Here is an 18270-nt window from a genome sequence, read left to right as displayed (position 1 = left end):
TCAGCATATGACAGTCCGACCATCCCGGGAATTAACCTTTTAAACCTACGCTGCACTCCCTCAATAGCAAGAATGTCCTTCCACAAATTAGAGGACCAAAACTGCACGCAATACTCCAGGTTTGGTCTCACTAGGGGCCTATACAACTGTAGAAGGGCCTCTTTGCTCCTATTCAACTCCTCTTGTTATGACGGCCAACATGCCATTCACTTTCTTCACTGCCTGCTGTACCTGCATGCTTACTTTCATTGACTGATGAACAAGGACACACAGATCCCATTGCACTTCCCCTTTTCCCAATTTAACACCATATAGATAGTAATCTGCCTTCCAGTCTTTTGCTACCAAAGTGGATTTACATCCAAGTCATTTACATCCAAGTAAATTGTATATATATTTTTTAAAAGGGTGGTACAGTGGCACAGCAATAGAGTTGCTGCCTTATAGCGCTTGAGACCCGGGTTCAATCCCAACTACAGAGCTGTTTGTACATTGTCCCCGTGACCGCGTGGGTTTTCACCGAGATCTTCGGTTTCCTCCCACATTCCAAAGACATACAGGTTTGTAGGTTAATTGGCTTGGTGTAAGTGTAAATTGTCCCTAGTGTGTGTAGGATAGTGTTAATAGTACGATCACTGGCCAGCGCGGACTCGGTGGGCCGAAGGGCCTGTTTCTGTGCTGTATCTCTAAACTAAACTAAAAGGCAGATTTCCCATCAAAGATCCCTGTGGAACTCTACTTGTCACAGACCTCCAGCCTAAATATTATCCCACCGTCACTAACTTCTGCCTTCTATCAGTAAACCAGTTCTGATTCCATGTGGCTAATTCCACTGTTAATCTGCTACATCTTAATTTTCTGGATCAGTCTACCAATATTGCACTGTCAAAATGCTCAATGTTATGCTTATTTAAATAAAGAACAAAGTCTCAGTTCCAATATTCAAGCACTTGCATTCACAATGCATGATAGTTCATTTGTTCATTTTTAGGAGTAACTGTTCCACATTCAGCCTGGTCTGATTTTAGAAGGGGAAGTTTTGAGGCTGAACAGGGGTATAATATATTCTTCAAAAAAAGGAGCGAGGAAAGCTTTTAGGATTATTTTAAGCTGCTTTCATATACATCACTATCTGGAATGTGATTTCCTTTGCTTCCTAGGGTGTGAGGCATATTTCTCCCACCATGAAGCGCTGTGGCAAATAATGAGGGACCAAGCATTGGATTTTTGGTGAGCACATTTTTCTTTGCCATTATAATGGAGGTGGAAGAGTATGTGGGCAGGGACTAATTGAGCACTTTTCTCAGAAAGACACCTGCATAAAGACCTTTCCCTGCCTCTAGTAAAATGAGTGTCAAAGATGAAACTGAACTCTATTCCCAAATAAGGTTTTTGACTTTTTGGTTAAAGGAGTCCAGTATTCATTTAGGATTCAAGCGTTTACAAAATAACATGAGAATCAAAGACCTTTGCTGTGTGACATATTTATTCATTTCTTTTCACATCACTGCCAATCATGGGTTTACCAGAGATGGAGATGCTTCCCACGTGTTTAACATTTTTACTGCAAGTTTATCCTCCTCTAACTCTTCCATCTTGAGTTTGTCTGCAAATGGTATACTGTCAAGATAGACCAAAAAATGACATTGGTGAAATGATCACATGAAGAAATTCAATGAAATATTCACCATTGGCTTAATCCTGTCAGAAAAATGAAGGATAAACAAATCTTGAAGATTGTAAGATCAAATTCACCCCAACCTACTTTCTCCTCAGTCATCAGTCTGTTTTGCCTGTATTATATTTGCAATTGTGATTTGAAGCCATTTATAGCATACTTTAAATAGCTGGCCAGGCAAATGTGGTGACACACCTGGTATAGCTGCTGCCTCGGAGTGCTAGAGACTTGGGTTCAATCCTGATTTTGGGTGCTGTCTCTATGGAGTTTGCATGATCCCCCTGTGATCACATAGGTTTCATCCATTCTCTTTGATTGTCTCCGATATGCCAAAGATGCACGGATTGGTAGGTAAGTTGTCCAATGCAATTTCCCACAAGCGTCAAATTGAATGATGTGGAGAGTTGATGACAATATGGGGAAAATATTTTAAAAAATTGAGTTAAAGTAGATTCGTATATTAGGTGGGTGATGCTTGGTGCACATCCAGTTGGCTAAAGGGTCTGTTTCCATTCTGAATCTTTCTATAATTTATGCCTCCATCACAGTGAGGAGATGTTGGGTGGACTCACTGTGGTGGATGTTCATGTGTGTTTATTGTTGTTTTTGTTGTTTTTATTGTAATATATGTATGACTGCTGAAATTTCGTTCAGACTTCGGTCTGAATGACAATAAAGGCTATCTATCTATCTATCTATCTATCTATCTATCTATCTATCCATAGTCTATTACTCTTTGGATGGAAAAGCAAATCTTCAATCATTACTCTCTCCACCTAACTTTCCACATGTGCTCCCTATTTATTGACTTATCCATCATGTTGAACAATGGCCTGGATCAATTTTGGCAATTGCTTTCATGTGTTTTCAAACAATTGTCCCAAATCTTTGACGTTGTTCTGAGAAAACAAACACAATTTATTTAATCTCGCTATGCAATGTAATGTTAGAATAGTTCCAGCTCAGGAGATGGCCATTTAACACATCGAGTCCATGCCAAATCCTTGTGGAACAATCTCATCAATGGCATTCACCTGCTCTCTCCCTCTGTAACCCTGCACATTATTTTCCCTTAGTGACTACACACATCCCTTGTGCAATCCCTGATTGACTGCTTCTGCCACTCATGTAGGCAGCGAGTTCTTTATCTTTAAGAGAAAAAACTTTCATCACAAGTCTATCTTATGCTCACTACTGTTTCTTGCACTATTGGGGACAGCTTCTCACATATTATAATCTTGTAAACCACTTAATTTTTCCCTCAACCTAACTTGCTATAAGGAAAAAATTTGCAGCTTATCCAAGTTAATGTTGTGACTTTGTGAAATCTTACCTCTGTATAGGTATAGCAGTATCCTTATAGGAAAGGTATATTAGACCTTTCTTGGATCTTAACATCCTCCCGTAAATAAAGTGAAATGTTAGACGCACTATTCCATCATGGCTTCATCAGTGTGGTTGGTATGGTTCAAGATAGCTTCTCTATTTGTTCTCCAAGCCTCCTTATGAAGCACAAAGATTCCATGTGTTTTACGAACCGCATCCTCAACATATTCTACTATGTTCAAAGGTATACACCCAGGATCCCTGCTCCAACGATCATCAAAACAATGCCATTTATAGGTCTCTTTTCTTCGCACCAAAATATATCATCTCACTTTGCTGTACAATATTTTATTTTTGTCTGCCCATTCCGCTATGTCCCCTTACAGTGTCTTGCTATCCTCTGCAATATTTATAACCTCCAATTTTGCATGTTTTCAAGCAATTAATGGATTTCAACAATAAAAGGTTGCAGTGCTGACTTTTAGGGGAATAACACTGTTCAAGTCTGAAATGCAACATTTAGGATTCTGATCTGTTCTAAAATGGAGCTATTTATTTCCTTAAATGTGCTGCCAGTTTGTTTTCTGTGGGACTTAGAAATACCTTTTGAAAATTTGTTTAGATAACATCTAGCTTAATTTCATTTATTAACATTTGCTGTAACATCAAAAAACTCAATCAATGTAATTTGGCTTGCTCAAATTTGTATTAGCTCTCCATCATTTATTCCAACCACTTTAAGTGACCATTTGTTTAATCTAGAAACAAATAACTGTAGATGCCGGTTTATGAAAGAAGACAAAGTGCTGGAGTAAAACTCAGTAGGTCAGGCAACATCTCTGGAGATCATGAAGTTTCAGGTTGGAACCCTTCTTCAGACTGATTATTTTTTATTTTCAGACTGATTAATTTATTTAATATAATTTTCCTTTTGAAAGCTTTCACCACAAAAGTTACAATGACTGGCCAGCAATTGTCAGGCATGTCCAGGCACCCTTTTCCGATCAGTCAGTCAAACCTCAATGGACATATGATGTTTGTACTTGAACTTTCAACTTACAATGGTTTTTTCTTGGGTACCATACTCGTTCTTTTCTTCTGTTTGCATTGTTCACTGAGGATAGAAAATATCAATATTATTGCTTAAAGAGATGAATATTTTGCTTATGTATGAAATGCTAAAGCTCTGTTATTTTTAATATATTTTAGTTAATGTAATGTTCTGTTTGTTAAAATGTTTTACCTACTTTCTTTTTTATTTGAAAAACATTAGTTCAGGATTTGATTAATTGAACGGAGCAGTGAAATATAAAAAACGACACTTTATTCTTCTAACTTGCAAATAGACTTTAATGATATAAATTCCTAAGTACACACACAGGATATTCCATTATATTCATATTACTGGAAGCCAAGAACGAGCAAGGAATGTGATGGCACCAATTAATATATGAAGTTGTGATAGGTATTTTGTAACTCACAGTGAATTAGGTACTGACAATACCAAGTGACATCTTCTACTTCATAATCAGCTCTCTCATTCCCTGTATTATTACAAAGGAAAATTCTTAGTCTATTGTAATAGACAAATGCTTTGATTCTTAAACTAAATTCATTATTCTGCAAAATACATCAGATATGCACCAAATCATCCATCCAACATGTTGAGGACTTTACATAGCTAATGAGGGACCTTTCATCAGCCAACAGCTTTACACTTTACGTTAAGATCCAATGCTTTCCTTTACTATGAAATATAATAAAATCTCCAATGCACTTTACTAGTCTTATGGGTGCAGATTTCTTTCTCTTAAAATCTTTTCAGTAACAGTAAGTCTTTGAAGTGGAAGGTATATTGAGATTAATTAGCTTTACTAGAAAGTTGTCTTGCATCAGCATTCCAAGCTGTTTCCTAAATTTACAATCACAATCTCATAGCCTTTTCTTTTTATTCAGGACTCAAATGTTTAATGCCCCCACTGACACTTCAATCACTTGCATCTCCTCATGCCCTATGAGGAGGTCCAGTCTTCCATCCTATCTAGTAGGGCCCTCTATTTACTGATGGGTCGTTTTCTTGGATGCACTTAACAAATCTCCCACTAACATTACCATATTATTCTTAGATCTACCTGCAATCTCCCTGCACCTCTGCTCATCCAATTCCCGCTGACTACTGGGGGGGGGCACATAATGCAGTCCCATCAAAGTGATCATCCCCTTTTTGTTCTACATAATACTTGATACATCTAAATATTTTTTTTATAGATTTCTAGATAAATTGTATTTAAAGAAATGAATGAATATTAAAAATACACCGACTTTGTATAAAAACATTAATATTATTTGTATTAATTACTGAAAAACACTTTAATCGAGTCCACTAAAAATGAATTAAAAGGGCTACTGTAGAATGGATAGCGATAGCAAATGAAGGAAATTACGATTTATCAAACATTTATGCAATTAAGTGGTTTGCATGACATAAATGTTTTACGTTCATTGTAAAGTTTCATCTTGGCAAAAAATTTAAAACATCATGAAAAAAATCATATAACTATGATGCTTAGAACATGAAATCTTCAGCTACCAAAGATATGCAATCCGATAACCTTAACTGTCGTTGCCTTGTGCTGGACTTCCTGAGTCTGCAGCTTAAAGATGCTAAGGTTCACTCATTTCTTTACCCTGAAAACAATGTTAATTTACAATAGGAGTCGAACCTATCACTACCACCTAAGTTTACAGGATCAATAATTTTGCTCCATTCACTATCTTAAAATGGCAGTAGTTCAAAACGTAATGAAAATAATTATAATGCCAAAATAGCTTCGTTTTTCATGAATATGTATATATCTATATATATCATTACTTTATTTTAAGTACTTTCAACATGGTTCTTTTGAATTAAAATCTTCAAATATATTTGTTTTATCTTTTAAACAGCAACCTCTGAATATTACTGAAACCCTGTTGTTTTTGCATAGTGCAAGTGAGTAAATACCAAATAATCATTGAAGATGCTAGGAACTGCAGATGCTGGTTTACAACAAAAGGACACAAAGTGGTGGAGTAACTCAGCAGATCAGGCAACATCTCTGGAGAATATGGATCAATGAAGATTCGGGTCAGGATGGTCTGAGAAGATGGGTTCCAATGCAAAACGTCACCTATCAATGTTCTCCGGAGATGTTGCAGTCCTGCTAAGTTATTCAGGCACTTTGTACCTTATCCAAATAATCATTTATTATTTCTTAGAAAACTCAATGGCAATATCTAATATATTAATACAATTTAAATGTACATAACTTACCAATACCTACAAATCATTTCCTCTGGGCAGGTTCTGCAATTCTCTGCAACAACAGTTGTAGAATTAATCGATTTATTTTATAGTTTCAAATTGAGGGCAATTGTTCTCTGCTCAAAGAAATAAATGTAAAAAAATTGTATCCAATGGATTTTTGCTATTCATAGTACTATTATTATTAATAATACTAGGATGTCCCTCGGGTTCAAGGATGACTTGTTCTGGTTCTGTGGAATCTGATGTGACGGAAATGACCAATGTCTAAGTCCTAGGCCATTTCGGACCGAAACGTTGCCTATTTCCTTTGCTCCATAGATGCTGCTGCGCCCGCTGAGTTTCTCCAGCATTTTTGTGTACATTCAATAGATGAGACAGGATGCAATTGACTGAATAGGTGAGTAGATAGTTTTTGAGTCGTGACATGCTTTTGACACATAAATTTGGGATTCTTTTCATTACCCCAAATTACCATTTAGTGTGAAAGTAGGCCTGAGGTCCCCAGGAGAGAGTGTGAATATTGCAAAACCTTTCAGGAAGGATTTGAGAACATCCTTCAATATTTTTTCTCAAGAGGCCAGAATTGTAGAGTTTTTTTGGGACTCAAGCTGTTGGACATACAAACAATGTGACTTAACCAATGGAGCCAACAGTGTGTAATCAAGCCATGTTGGGGGAATGCTATGCAGTAGACCATGAGGACTATGTTGGGTTTGAGGCCTTGATCTCGGGATGTCATCCAGGTTTTCCAGGATCTCTCTTATGCGTCAGTGAATGACTTGATGATGACTAGTAATTTTGCCTTCTAAAATACATACTGAGGGTCGACCACAGAGATTTGAATGACCCTGGTTCCGGGGTGAAAGCAACTTAGCTTGAATCTAGACTAAATAGTTTCCCCGCCAATCTACCAGGAACCTTGTTGAAGATGAGGTGCATTACAATGACAAAGATTGGACAAAAAGCAATTGAGCTTCTGCACAGCCTTACTGGACATCAGTTGTACTGCGACTAGATCTGTTGTGGGATCTTGATTAAGATCGTGGCTTGCATGCCATCATAGAGCAATTATAATAGGGAAAATTAGCAACATTTTGCAAATTTGAGGGAGGTGTTTTACAGACCCGCCCAATGTGCGGAATTAAAGGCAAGTTGCTATTTAGTTCAATTAGAAACATGACACCTGAAGCCAACCATCTACCCTAGAATAGTGAGTAAGTTCGCAGGTGTGGGTAAAAATCTTGATCTGCATATGGTTTAGAAAATCAAGATTCCCTTTAAATCTCAAAATGAATCGAGGGGAGAAAGCCCACAGTAAAACAATCTGTATATCAAGAAGATCGTCATGTCAAAAATTAGAAAATATTGTTACCTGTAGTAGACAAAAGTGTTGGAGAAACTCAGCGGGTGTGGCAGCTTCTATGGAGCGAAGGAAATAGCAACGTTTCGGGCCGAAACCCTTCTTCGGCCCGATACATTACACGTTTCCTTCGCTCCATAGATGCTGCCGCACCCACTGAGTTTCTCCAGCACTTTTGTCTACCTTCGATTTTCCAGCATCTGCAGTTCCTTCTTGAACAGAAACCCCATCCAGAAATCACAAGAGGAGACCAAGTACAGAAAAATATAAATAACTCCAAAAGGACTGGACCCAAATTGTTCCTGGCATGATTCCCACATTGAATAGAATGCTAGGCCTGCCCGATTTGTGGTTTACCAAATTTTCTGAACATTAGATCTGCTTTTTATGAATTTCATTCATTATAGATTCATAGCAGAAACTCAGTTTGACTCGGGCTAACTGGGGCCATTTCAGCCCAGACCACAAACCATCAGGAGAGGCTTGTCTGTGCTTTTTGTCGAAGTTAAGCTTCCAGACAATATTACAAATGGTATTACGAAAGCGAATGGTATGCTAGCATTCATAGCAAAAGGATTTGAGTATAAGAGCAGGGAGGTTCTACTGCAGTTGTACAGGGTCTTGGTGAGACCACACCTGGAGTATTGTGTACAGTTTTGGTCTCCAAATCTGAGGAAAGGCATTCTTTCCATAGAGGGAGTACAGGGAAGGTTCACCAGACTGATTCCTGGGATGGCAGGACTTTCATATATAGAAAGACTGGATAGACTTGGCTTGTACACTCTAGAATTTAGAAGATTGAGGGGGGATCTTATAGAAACTTACAAAATTCTTAAGTGGTTGGACAGGCTAGATGCAGGAAGATTATTCCCGATGTTGGGGAAGTCCAGAACAAGGGGTCACAGTTTAAGGATAAGAGGGAAGTCTTTAGGACCGAGATGAGAAAATATTTTTTTACACAGAGAGTAGTAAATCTGTGGAATTCTCTGCCACAGAAGGTAGTTGAGGCCAGTTCATTGGCCATATTTAAGAGGGAGTTAGATGTGGCCCTTGTGGCTAAAGGGATCAGGGGGTATGGAGAGAAGGCAGGTATGGGATATTGATTTGGATGATCAGCCATGATCATATTGAATGGCGGTGCAGGCTCGAAGGGCCGAATGGCCTACTCCTGCACCTATTTTCTATGTTTCTATGTTTACTAGTTGAATTTGTTCATGCAGATGCACAAATGGCTTTTTATTATTATTTAAATATAATACTCTCACTTACAGCAAAACACGAGGCAAACTGTGGGCAAATATAAACCACAACACCAGCAGGCAGGAAATCGGCAAATATTAATATTCCAATAATCCAGCACACTCGGGACATTGGTGGTGCCGGAGTAGCAGACCTTCCAGATTATTATTTATATTAATAAAACAACACATTTTGAATTCACCTTTTGTTACATGTTGCACTGTATTACAATAAACTTTGCATTGAATTGGGTAAGTTCCCTTTAAACACAGGAAATGGGCCTTTGTGAATGGGAAGAGAACGCAGTAGAGAGCAGACAAGAGAACAATTGATGTTCACCAGAGATGTTGTCTGACCTGCTGAGTTATTCCAGCACTTTTGTGTATTAACCAGCATCTGCAGTTCCTTTTCTACAAGAGAATACAGAACTGTGGTGGGTGGGAAAATGAGTGCAGGAAATAAGGCCCTGGGAAATAGGAGAGAAACATTATTCATTCAATTAATGTAAATTACCATTTGCTTGTCTTCCTTCCCTTGCAACAATGCCTCTCCATATAAATGAATGAACTTGCTGTTCCTGTATCACAAAAGTGTTGTGGTCTGGTGCTGAAGAACTAAATGTCAAAGTGCAGCTAGGAAATGACTAACAGAACTCGGTTAACAAAGTCAGTACTTGTACGTTCGTGCAGGACTCAAACTTGTTGATATTTATGGGAGTAAATTTTGATGGTTTGGTAAGCAACTGTTGGTATACCCAGCTAGTCTGGCCCAAGGAAACGCCACCTGGTCAGTCATATGTGGAACCACCAGGGACTTCCAAATAATTGAAATTCAGAGTTTTGCTGTAGTAATTAATTCCATAATTCAGGACAAATACCTGGGATCTTAGTCAGATCTATATGTATTACCAAAAGTCTATGACCAGAGAATGTAAGCTGGAAAATGGAGCTCTCGGTCTCAAGTGACACTTTGAAAATGCTCCTAAAAATTAATTTTGTTTAGTTTTGTTGATAATGCAGAAGAAAATAGTTGTCTTGAGCAGAACAAGGCTGGAATGCAGGATTCGGCCCTTGGTAAGCATAACAGCTTTCTTCTTGGCTGGAATGGACATGAAGAACCAAATCACTTTCATCTGTCATTGGGCCAGACTAGCTAGGTATACCAACAGTTCCTTACCAAACCATCAACATTTACTCCCATAAATATCAACGTTTGAGTCCTGCACGAACGTACAAGTACTGACTTTGTTAACCGAGTTCTGTTAGTCATTTCCTAGCTGCACTTTGACATTTGGTTCTTCAGCACCAGACCACAACATTTTTGTGGTTCCCTTGTACCTCCTCCAACCTCATCTACTGTATCTGCTGTTCAAGATGTGGACTCTTATACATCGGTGAGACCAAACGCATACTTGGCAATCATTTCACGGAACACCTTAGCTCAGCCCACTAGAACCAACCTGATCACCCGGACACTTTAATTCTCCTTCTCATTCCTACATGGACAGAAAGGTCCTCCATTGTCAGAGTGAGGCTAAATGCAAATTGGAGGAACAGCATCTCATATTTTGCTTGGGCAGCTTACAGACTAGTGGTATGAATATTGATTTATCTCGCTTCAGGGAGCCCCAGCATTCCCTCTTTCTCTATCCCTCCCTCACCCAAGTCGGACCAGCTTCTCATTTTCACCCAACAAACAGCTAACAATGGCTGTTTCCTTTATCATCGTTACTTTTTTGCATTTCTTTCATTCATTGTTATCCCTCCACTTCACCATCTGTATCTCTCATTTCCCTTATAATAATAATAATACACTTTATTGTAAATACATACAACAAAATTTCAGGCGCACTGCCCGAGTGGAATCCAATGTATCAGATAAATAATAATGACAATGGAAACAACATAAACGGTAAGAAAAATGTCAAGTCATCAGAATGTGCAATATTTCACAATATTGTGTTGTGGCAGTACAAAATATTGGCTATGGGGGGGGGGGGGAGGGGGGGTGCGTTCAGTGCAGAGTTCAGAGTGGTGATGGCCTTGGGGTAGAAACTGTTTGTTAAACTTGTGGTGTGTGATTTGATGGACCTGTAACACTTTCCTGAGGGCAGAAGGGCAAACAAGTGATGTGCAGGATGAGATGAGTCCTTTAGTATGCGCGATGCCTTCCACAAGCAACGAGAGCTATAGATCTCTTCCAGGGCAGGCAGATGTGTGTTGGTGATCTTCTGGGCTGTATTGATGCAGAGCCTTCTTATCAGCCGCAGGACTGTTTCCATACCACACCAGGATGCCATGTGTCAGGACACTCTCTATGGACACTTTCTTTCCCTAACCAGTCTGAAGAAGGGTCTCAACCAGAAACGTCACCCATTTCTTCTCTCCAGATGATGCCCGTCCCGCTGAGTTGCTCCAGCTTTTTGTGTCTATCTTTGGTTTAAAACCAGCATCTGCAGTTCATTCTTACACATGGTGTCCAACAGTCTGTTGGTGGCAAGGAAAGCTAGATTGACCCTGTCAGCAAGTCTGACTATGATTTGATGATCAACTGTAAGATAATTCAGTTTCAGAAGCAAAAATAAATAGGCACATGAATATTAGCTTTGGGAAATATAGGAAAGGTTTGGAGATATATGGGCCAAAGGATACAAAAGCTTCAGAGGGACATGGGTCAAATGTCGGAAGGTGGGACTCGTGTAGAAGGGACATTTTGGTCAGAGTGGGCAAGTTGGGTTGAAGAGCCTGTTTCCATTCTGTATATGACTCTGAATATTTGTGGAATACTGAACTGAACAGCATTTCCATGTTTGCCATACGGTAGGTCAAAATATTAAAGCAAAGGAAATTAATAAATGTTCATACAGATGGAATTAATTATGCATATTTGCCATGTTCAACAAACAGCAATTAGACTTCTTAACAAGTTGTTTATTACTGTATAAAGGGGAGAGAGTCTGGACAGAAAATCAGGTGCCCGTTAATTCATTAATGAGCCACTACATAAAAGCCAAACAATTTACACTGCACAGTAAAAGCCCAATAATCCACTGACTGATTAATTAAAAATCTAGGTGGTTGGGCATCTGGTTTACTGAAGTACTGTTTCCCAGTCTCCCTTTCTACTCAGTGGGACCTCAATTCCCACACTCACTTTAAACTCCCCAGGGCCCCATTTCCTGCAATCCTTTAAACTTATTGGACTCACTGGAAAATTATCATATTACTGTGTAACATTTAAAACAAACTTAATTAAAAGTGTGCTAAGTACTATTAGGAATTACATTAATCAGGCTGGAAAATCAGCCAGTAAGGCAGCACCAAAATCCCAAACTTATTGGATTTTTGAAACTTTGCCATATGTGATTAGACTGCAGAAATCCCAAAACAAAACTCTAACTGTATTCAGGATCGAACCATAAGTAGAAATGATGATTATATAGAAACTGAACTTCAAGAGTATAAAATTTAATAGTCAAAAATTATATTTAAAAGTATCTATTAGAGATGTCAAAGCCATTCATACACACTCACAAGAAGGGAAGAATACACTATTTTATTTTAGTTCCCAACTACAGAGTCTTGTTGATAATTTTGAATACATTTGGCCTAAGGGACAATTGAGCTTGGTCTAAACACAAAGTTGATCTCCAGGTTCAGAGTGAGAGAGACTTTCCCTTGACATTAAAGTAGTATTTGACGATGTGTGGCATCAAAGAGTCCACTAAAAGGTTAGTAGGAAGCCATGGATAATCTCCCTGCAGTCTACAGTCAGCTTGCACAAAATAAATTGGTTGCAACTATTGCAGGCCAATTATCTCAGCTCCAGGATATCATTGCAAGAGTTTATTAAGTGTGTTGTATACCAACCATCTGCAGCTGCTTCATTAATGATGTTCCCTTCTTCAATATATCAGAGCTAGGGATGATTAATGATTGAACAATATAACTGCAAAGTGCTAAAAGGTGTAGGCAACAGTTGTGTTGCATTATTTTACTCACCATTGACCTGCAGACCAATTCCTAATTTAGATTTCACCAAGAACGTTAGATTTCATCACAACCTTAGTTAAAGATGTGCTAAAGCACTTAGTTCCAGAAGTGAGATGAGAGTGGATGCACTTGACATTAAGGTGGCATTTAATGGAGTGTGCCATTAGAAGCCATATTAATACTTAAGTATGTGAGCATTAAGGGAGGAAAATCCAGTGATGGAAGTCATACCTCACAGTAAAGAAATTGCTGGAGGTAAATCATCCCAGTCGCAGGCCATTCCATGCAGACTATCTCCAGAAAGTCCCTTTCATTCAACCACATCCCTGGAAAACACTGTCTGGGGAAGTGGTGAAAGCAGATATGAGAGCAATGTTTAAAAGCCATTTAGACAGACCCATGAACAGAACGGAACTGGAGGGATATAAACAACTAGACTAAGTGGGACCCGTTGGGTTCCAGAATCACATGGAGGGCTGGTCACCAACGCAATATTCCACCTCTCCACCAATTCCAATATTGCTCGCCAGTGGGGGGGGGGGCCTTTCTGTTGCGCTAGTATGGGTGTTGCGGGAAGGTACTGGTTTCCAGAGGGCTAATATATACATTGTGGGCCGAATGGATTATTGGGCTGGCAGCCAACTGTTGCAACGATTTTAATAGCCAAGGCAAACAATTTGGCTGCAGCCACCCGACGACCAAAATTCATTATATGAACACAAACTTTTTAAAAGGCCGAGGCAAACAATTGGGCAGCAGCCACTTTACAGCTGCATCGAGGGGACTCACCGTGGAGTAGACGTGCGTTCAGTGTTATTCGCAGCTCAGAGAGCCGTCACCCTCTCGCTTCCTGGGTCTGGCAGAGACTGAGTGAGGGACTAAATATCCGGGTTTTATAGTCCCTCTCCCTGCCGCCAGCGGGGGAAGCAGAGAGAATGGCGAATTTTTTTAAAACATTAATATATCTCTGATTTTTCATCGATGGGAAAAATCTTCTGGTCACGGAAGGCAGAGGGGGGCTCTGAGAGAGATGGCCAAAAATGACGTCCGTAGATGACGACGTTCTCTCGGAAATCGCAGCACAGTGGACCAAAAGCGGTCAAATAGATGTGCAAGCTGATTAATTTGGGATCATGGTCAGTACAGACATTGTGGGTTGAAGAGTCTATTCTTGTACTGTTCTATAAATGCCTGACTACAGCAATGACAAGTGTCCACAGCTGTCTTTGTCCGATTCATTATAAAATGCCAAAATGGTTTCAATACTTATAATGCTGTTGTATAAGTTAATGCTGATTTTGTCACCACTGCTCTGTTTTTCCATGTAAATGGAAAAATAATGTACTCAGTAATTAATTATATAAAAGGGAAATTTGATGGTATGTTTTTCATTTAGATTTTTAATTGGTCATTTCTATGAAATCGTTGAAACACTACAGAGGCAAGAAAACTAATTCAGTTTCTTGGGAATTAAATGATGCTTAGTTCTGTTGGTGATGCTGAAAGATTATGAAACTAATTAATATTGTACACCCATGAATTCAGTTTTAGACATTGAGTCTTAGAAATTGAGTCTAAACATAATGCATTGCTGGAGGAAAGCATTTAGTTAGTCAATTGTCCACTGATCATTTTTTACAGATTTCCAGTGATTTTCTATTATTTTCATCCTGTGTGTAATGCAATATATAAACTCAAACTCCAAAACTGCTCTACAAGGTCCATTGTTCAAATTTTAATTGGACTTGTTAACTTGTTTTAAAAATAAATTTAAGCCACTGAATAAACAGCAGAAAGAAGAGGTTCAAATGTGCTAAAATCCAAAAGACGTAAACACAGGTACAAAATGTCTTTACTCACTAGATGGAGAATTCCATTGACTATCGACAGGATTATTAAATTCTCATGTCTGCTTTAATTTCCCTGATAGGCATTTATATTATCTTTAATCAAAGATGATTATCTTTGATTAAAGTCATGGACCGCAGAACCGGGGGCTGGGGGAGCTGCAGCCCCCCCTCCCCACTTTTTTGGCTAGATATGTTTCAATGTCTCCGGCTTTGGACGAGGCGCTGCTGTGCTGCTGTGCTGAGCAAGCTGGTCGTGGGTGTTGGAGAGCGGGGGCGGAGGGAGGGAGGGATGGACCTAGAAGCAGTGACGGGGGCAGATGCGGATGGGAAGCCGGGGCTGGCGAGTGTTTGCCAGGCTGGCGAGTCTCTCGCTGCATCTCCAGGCATGGAGCAGCCTCAGTGCGAGAGTCCTGGGCCGTCGGAGGCGTCGGAAGCGTTACGCCGCTGCCGTGAGTCTCTGCACCGAATTCGCCCTTGTGACCGGCATAGACCAGGCTGCAGCTCAGTGCATCTTGGAGGACAACCAGTGGCTGCTGGAAGTAGGTACCTAGCACTGGGTAGAAGCGGTGGAAGATAGTGGCCTTCAAATGGGAGTGGTTGGATAAAGTATCCTGCTGGCCTGCTAGATTTTCACTTACTGTAACTGCAGGAAAATTGTTCCCGATGTTGGGGGAGTCCAGAACCAGGGGTCACAGTTTAAGAATAAGGGGTAGGCCATTTAGGACTGAGATGAGGCCAAACTTTCTTCACCCAGAGAGTTGTGAATCTGTGGAATTCTCTGCTACAAAAGGCAGTGGTGGCCAATTCACTGGATGTTTTCAAGAGAGAGTTACATTTAGCTCTTTGGGCAAGCAAAATGAAGGGATATGGGGGGAAAAACAGGAAAGGGGTACTGATTTTAGATGACCAGCCATGATCATATTGAATGGCAGTGCTGGCTGGAAGGGCCGAATGGCCTATTCCTGCACCTATTTTCTGTGTCTATGCTTGAGTATATGGCTATAAAACTCGACCACTTGATTGAGGCATTCATGCACGGTGGAGGTATAATGTCGTCATAGAGTGATACAGTGTGAAAACAGGCCCTTCAGCCCAACTTGTCCACACCCACCAACATGCCCCAGCTACAACATGTCCTATCAATGTAACAGTCTAACTGTTTCTTAAATGTTGGGATAGCACCTGCCTTAACTACCTCCTTTGGCAGCTTGTTCCATATACCCATCACTCTTTGTGTGGAAAAGGTTACCCCTCAGATTCCTATGAAATCTTTTCCACTTCACCTTAAATCTGTCCTCTGGTCCTCGATTCACCAACTCTGGGCAAGAGATTCAGTGCAATGAAATGTATATTTCTAATGCATTTTAGATTTCTCAAAAGTCTTACTTTAAAAAAAAGTAACGTTTCCACAAACATATACCCCGTTTATTAATGTCATGGTTTGATGATTCTAAATTCAAATCAAAATGAAATACATGTCAAAAGGAGAACGCATACTTTCAAAATACTCTGATTTTTTCCCTGAGCAAAACATAATTTGTATGACTTTGCAAAATCAGGAAATGTTATGATTATTTCTTGTCCCTTTTTCCAACTACAAACTAAAAAAAAGCACTTGAAATTATAACATATTTAAAAGTTTTTTTTTGTCCAATTTTCTGTACTGTGGAAGGCACTGGGATGGATCCGGTGGGGTCCACACCAGTGCCTTCCACTTTTTGAGGTGGGGGATGGCCTGTATTATTATCCCCCAGTTTGTGGAGGTCAAGAAATAACAAAAATAATAATCACCTGCTCCTATCTCTCATGTAGGCCCTACATTATCTTAAAAATACTTCGAACAAAAAATATTGAAATCATACTTCTACAATGCACTAAAACACGATTTTAATACATCAAATTTCAAAATGTCCCTACCGTGAGAGGGGTGGGCACCCCCCTCCCACACCCTCTCCTCACTTGGTCGCTCCACTCCCTCGCAGGGTATCCCCAAGGCCAGTGATCGCTCAGCCCCCTCCACTTTCAAAAACGCTCCGCGGCCCCTGAATATAATAACCTAAACTAAAATAACCATTATTCCCCCTGATTTTTGTGCATCAGAATATTAAACTCCACATGGTGACAATATCAAAGAAACTGAAACTGAAACAAATCCATACTTCTGTGAAGGTCCGTTTAGGTGCCTCTTGGAATCTGAAGACCGATCATCAAACTTGTTACATCTGGTGACCCGACGAATTTTTGGATTGTTCATTGCTGAAATCAGTGGCTTTGCTTTGAAACTAAAGAAAAGACAGATTATTCTCAGAGTATTTAAGAAGGAACTGCAGATGCTGAAAAATCGAAGGTAGACAAAAATGCTGGAGAAACTCAACGGGTGAGGCAGCATCTATGGAGTGAAGGAAATAGACAACGTTTCGGGTCCGGTTTGAAGAAGAGTCTCGACCCGAAACGTTGCCTATTCCCTTCGCTCCATAGATGCTGCCTCACCCACTGAGTTTCTCCAGCATTTTTGTCTACCTTATGCCCCTATCCCACTTAGGAAACCTGAACGAAAACCTCTGGAGACTTTGTGCCCCACCCAAGGTTTCCATGCAGTTCCCGGAGGTAGTTGTCAGTCTCCATACCTGCTTCCACTACCTGCAACCTCCGGCAACCACCTGCAACCTCCGGGAACCACACGGAAGCCTTGGGTGGGGCGCAAAGTCTCCAGAGGTTTCCGTTCAGGTTTCCTAAGTGGAACAGGGGCATTACTCTCAGAGTATATGGATTTTAGTTTTAGTTTTAGAGATACAGCATGGAAACAGGCCTTTTAGCCCACCAAATCCATACTGACCATCGAACACCCATTCACATTAGTTCCATGTTATCCCTAGTCACCTGCTCCCTACACATTAGGGGCAATTTAATTTACAGAGGCCAATTAACCTATTTTGTATTATAATTTTTTTTTAATCTATTAACTTTTCACCAGTTGTCCAACAAGGACCGTCCCATTCCTAATGTAACAGGTTCTCAGCCATAATATTACATTAAAGAAAGTGATGGGTACATGTGAATACAATATTGATCAGAAACTGCGATTTCTCTGTGTTTTATTAATGATAGGTTTATGCTAATTTAGCAGTCATTGTGTCAAACACTGTCTGTTCTGAAAACTATGGCCAATATTTCAAATTGCAGTGAATGCCCAATTTCCTTAGTGCAAAGGTGAAACTTTTAGTTTAGTTAAGAGATACTGCACAGAAACAGGCCCTTCTGCCCGCACCAACCAGCAATCCCCATACGCTAACACAATCCTGCACTCTAGGGACAATTTACAGAACCCAATTAACCTACAAACCTGTACGTCTTCTGGAGCATGGGAGGAGACAGGAGTTCCCAGAGAAAACCTACGCAGGTCATGGGGCGAACTTACAAACTGCGCACAGATATCTGCCGGAGTCAGGATCATACCAAGGTCCCTGGCACTGTAAGGCACCAACTCTACCGCTGTGCTGCCCGAAGCAAGTTGGGCA

At 40.0% G+C, this 18270-nt stretch overlaps 1 long non-coding RNA gene across 1 annotated transcript; it reads right to left on the bottom strand.

The window, feature by feature from the left end:
- Positions 1-493: 493 nt before the first annotated feature.
- On the bottom strand, positions 494-17148 carry LOC129697241 (uncharacterized). The gene is made up of 3 exons (XR_008723478.1): positions 16912-17148; positions 4065-4118; positions 494-1620 (listed from the first exon to the last, which is right to left on the bottom strand). It is a non-coding gene; the product is annotated as an uncharacterized LOC129697241 (long non-coding RNA).
- Between the last annotated feature and the right edge of the window lie 1122 nt (positions 17149-18270).

Source organism: Leucoraja erinacea, chromosome 5 (genome assembly GCF_028641065.1).
Source record: "Leucoraja erinacea ecotype New England chromosome 5, Leri_hhj_1, whole genome shotgun sequence".
Lineage (NCBI taxonomy): Eukaryota > Metazoa > Chordata > Chondrichthyes > Rajiformes > Rajidae > Leucoraja > Leucoraja erinaceus.
The sequence above is the reverse complement of the archived record's forward strand: the minus strand, read 5'-3'. Positions and strand labels throughout refer to the sequence as shown.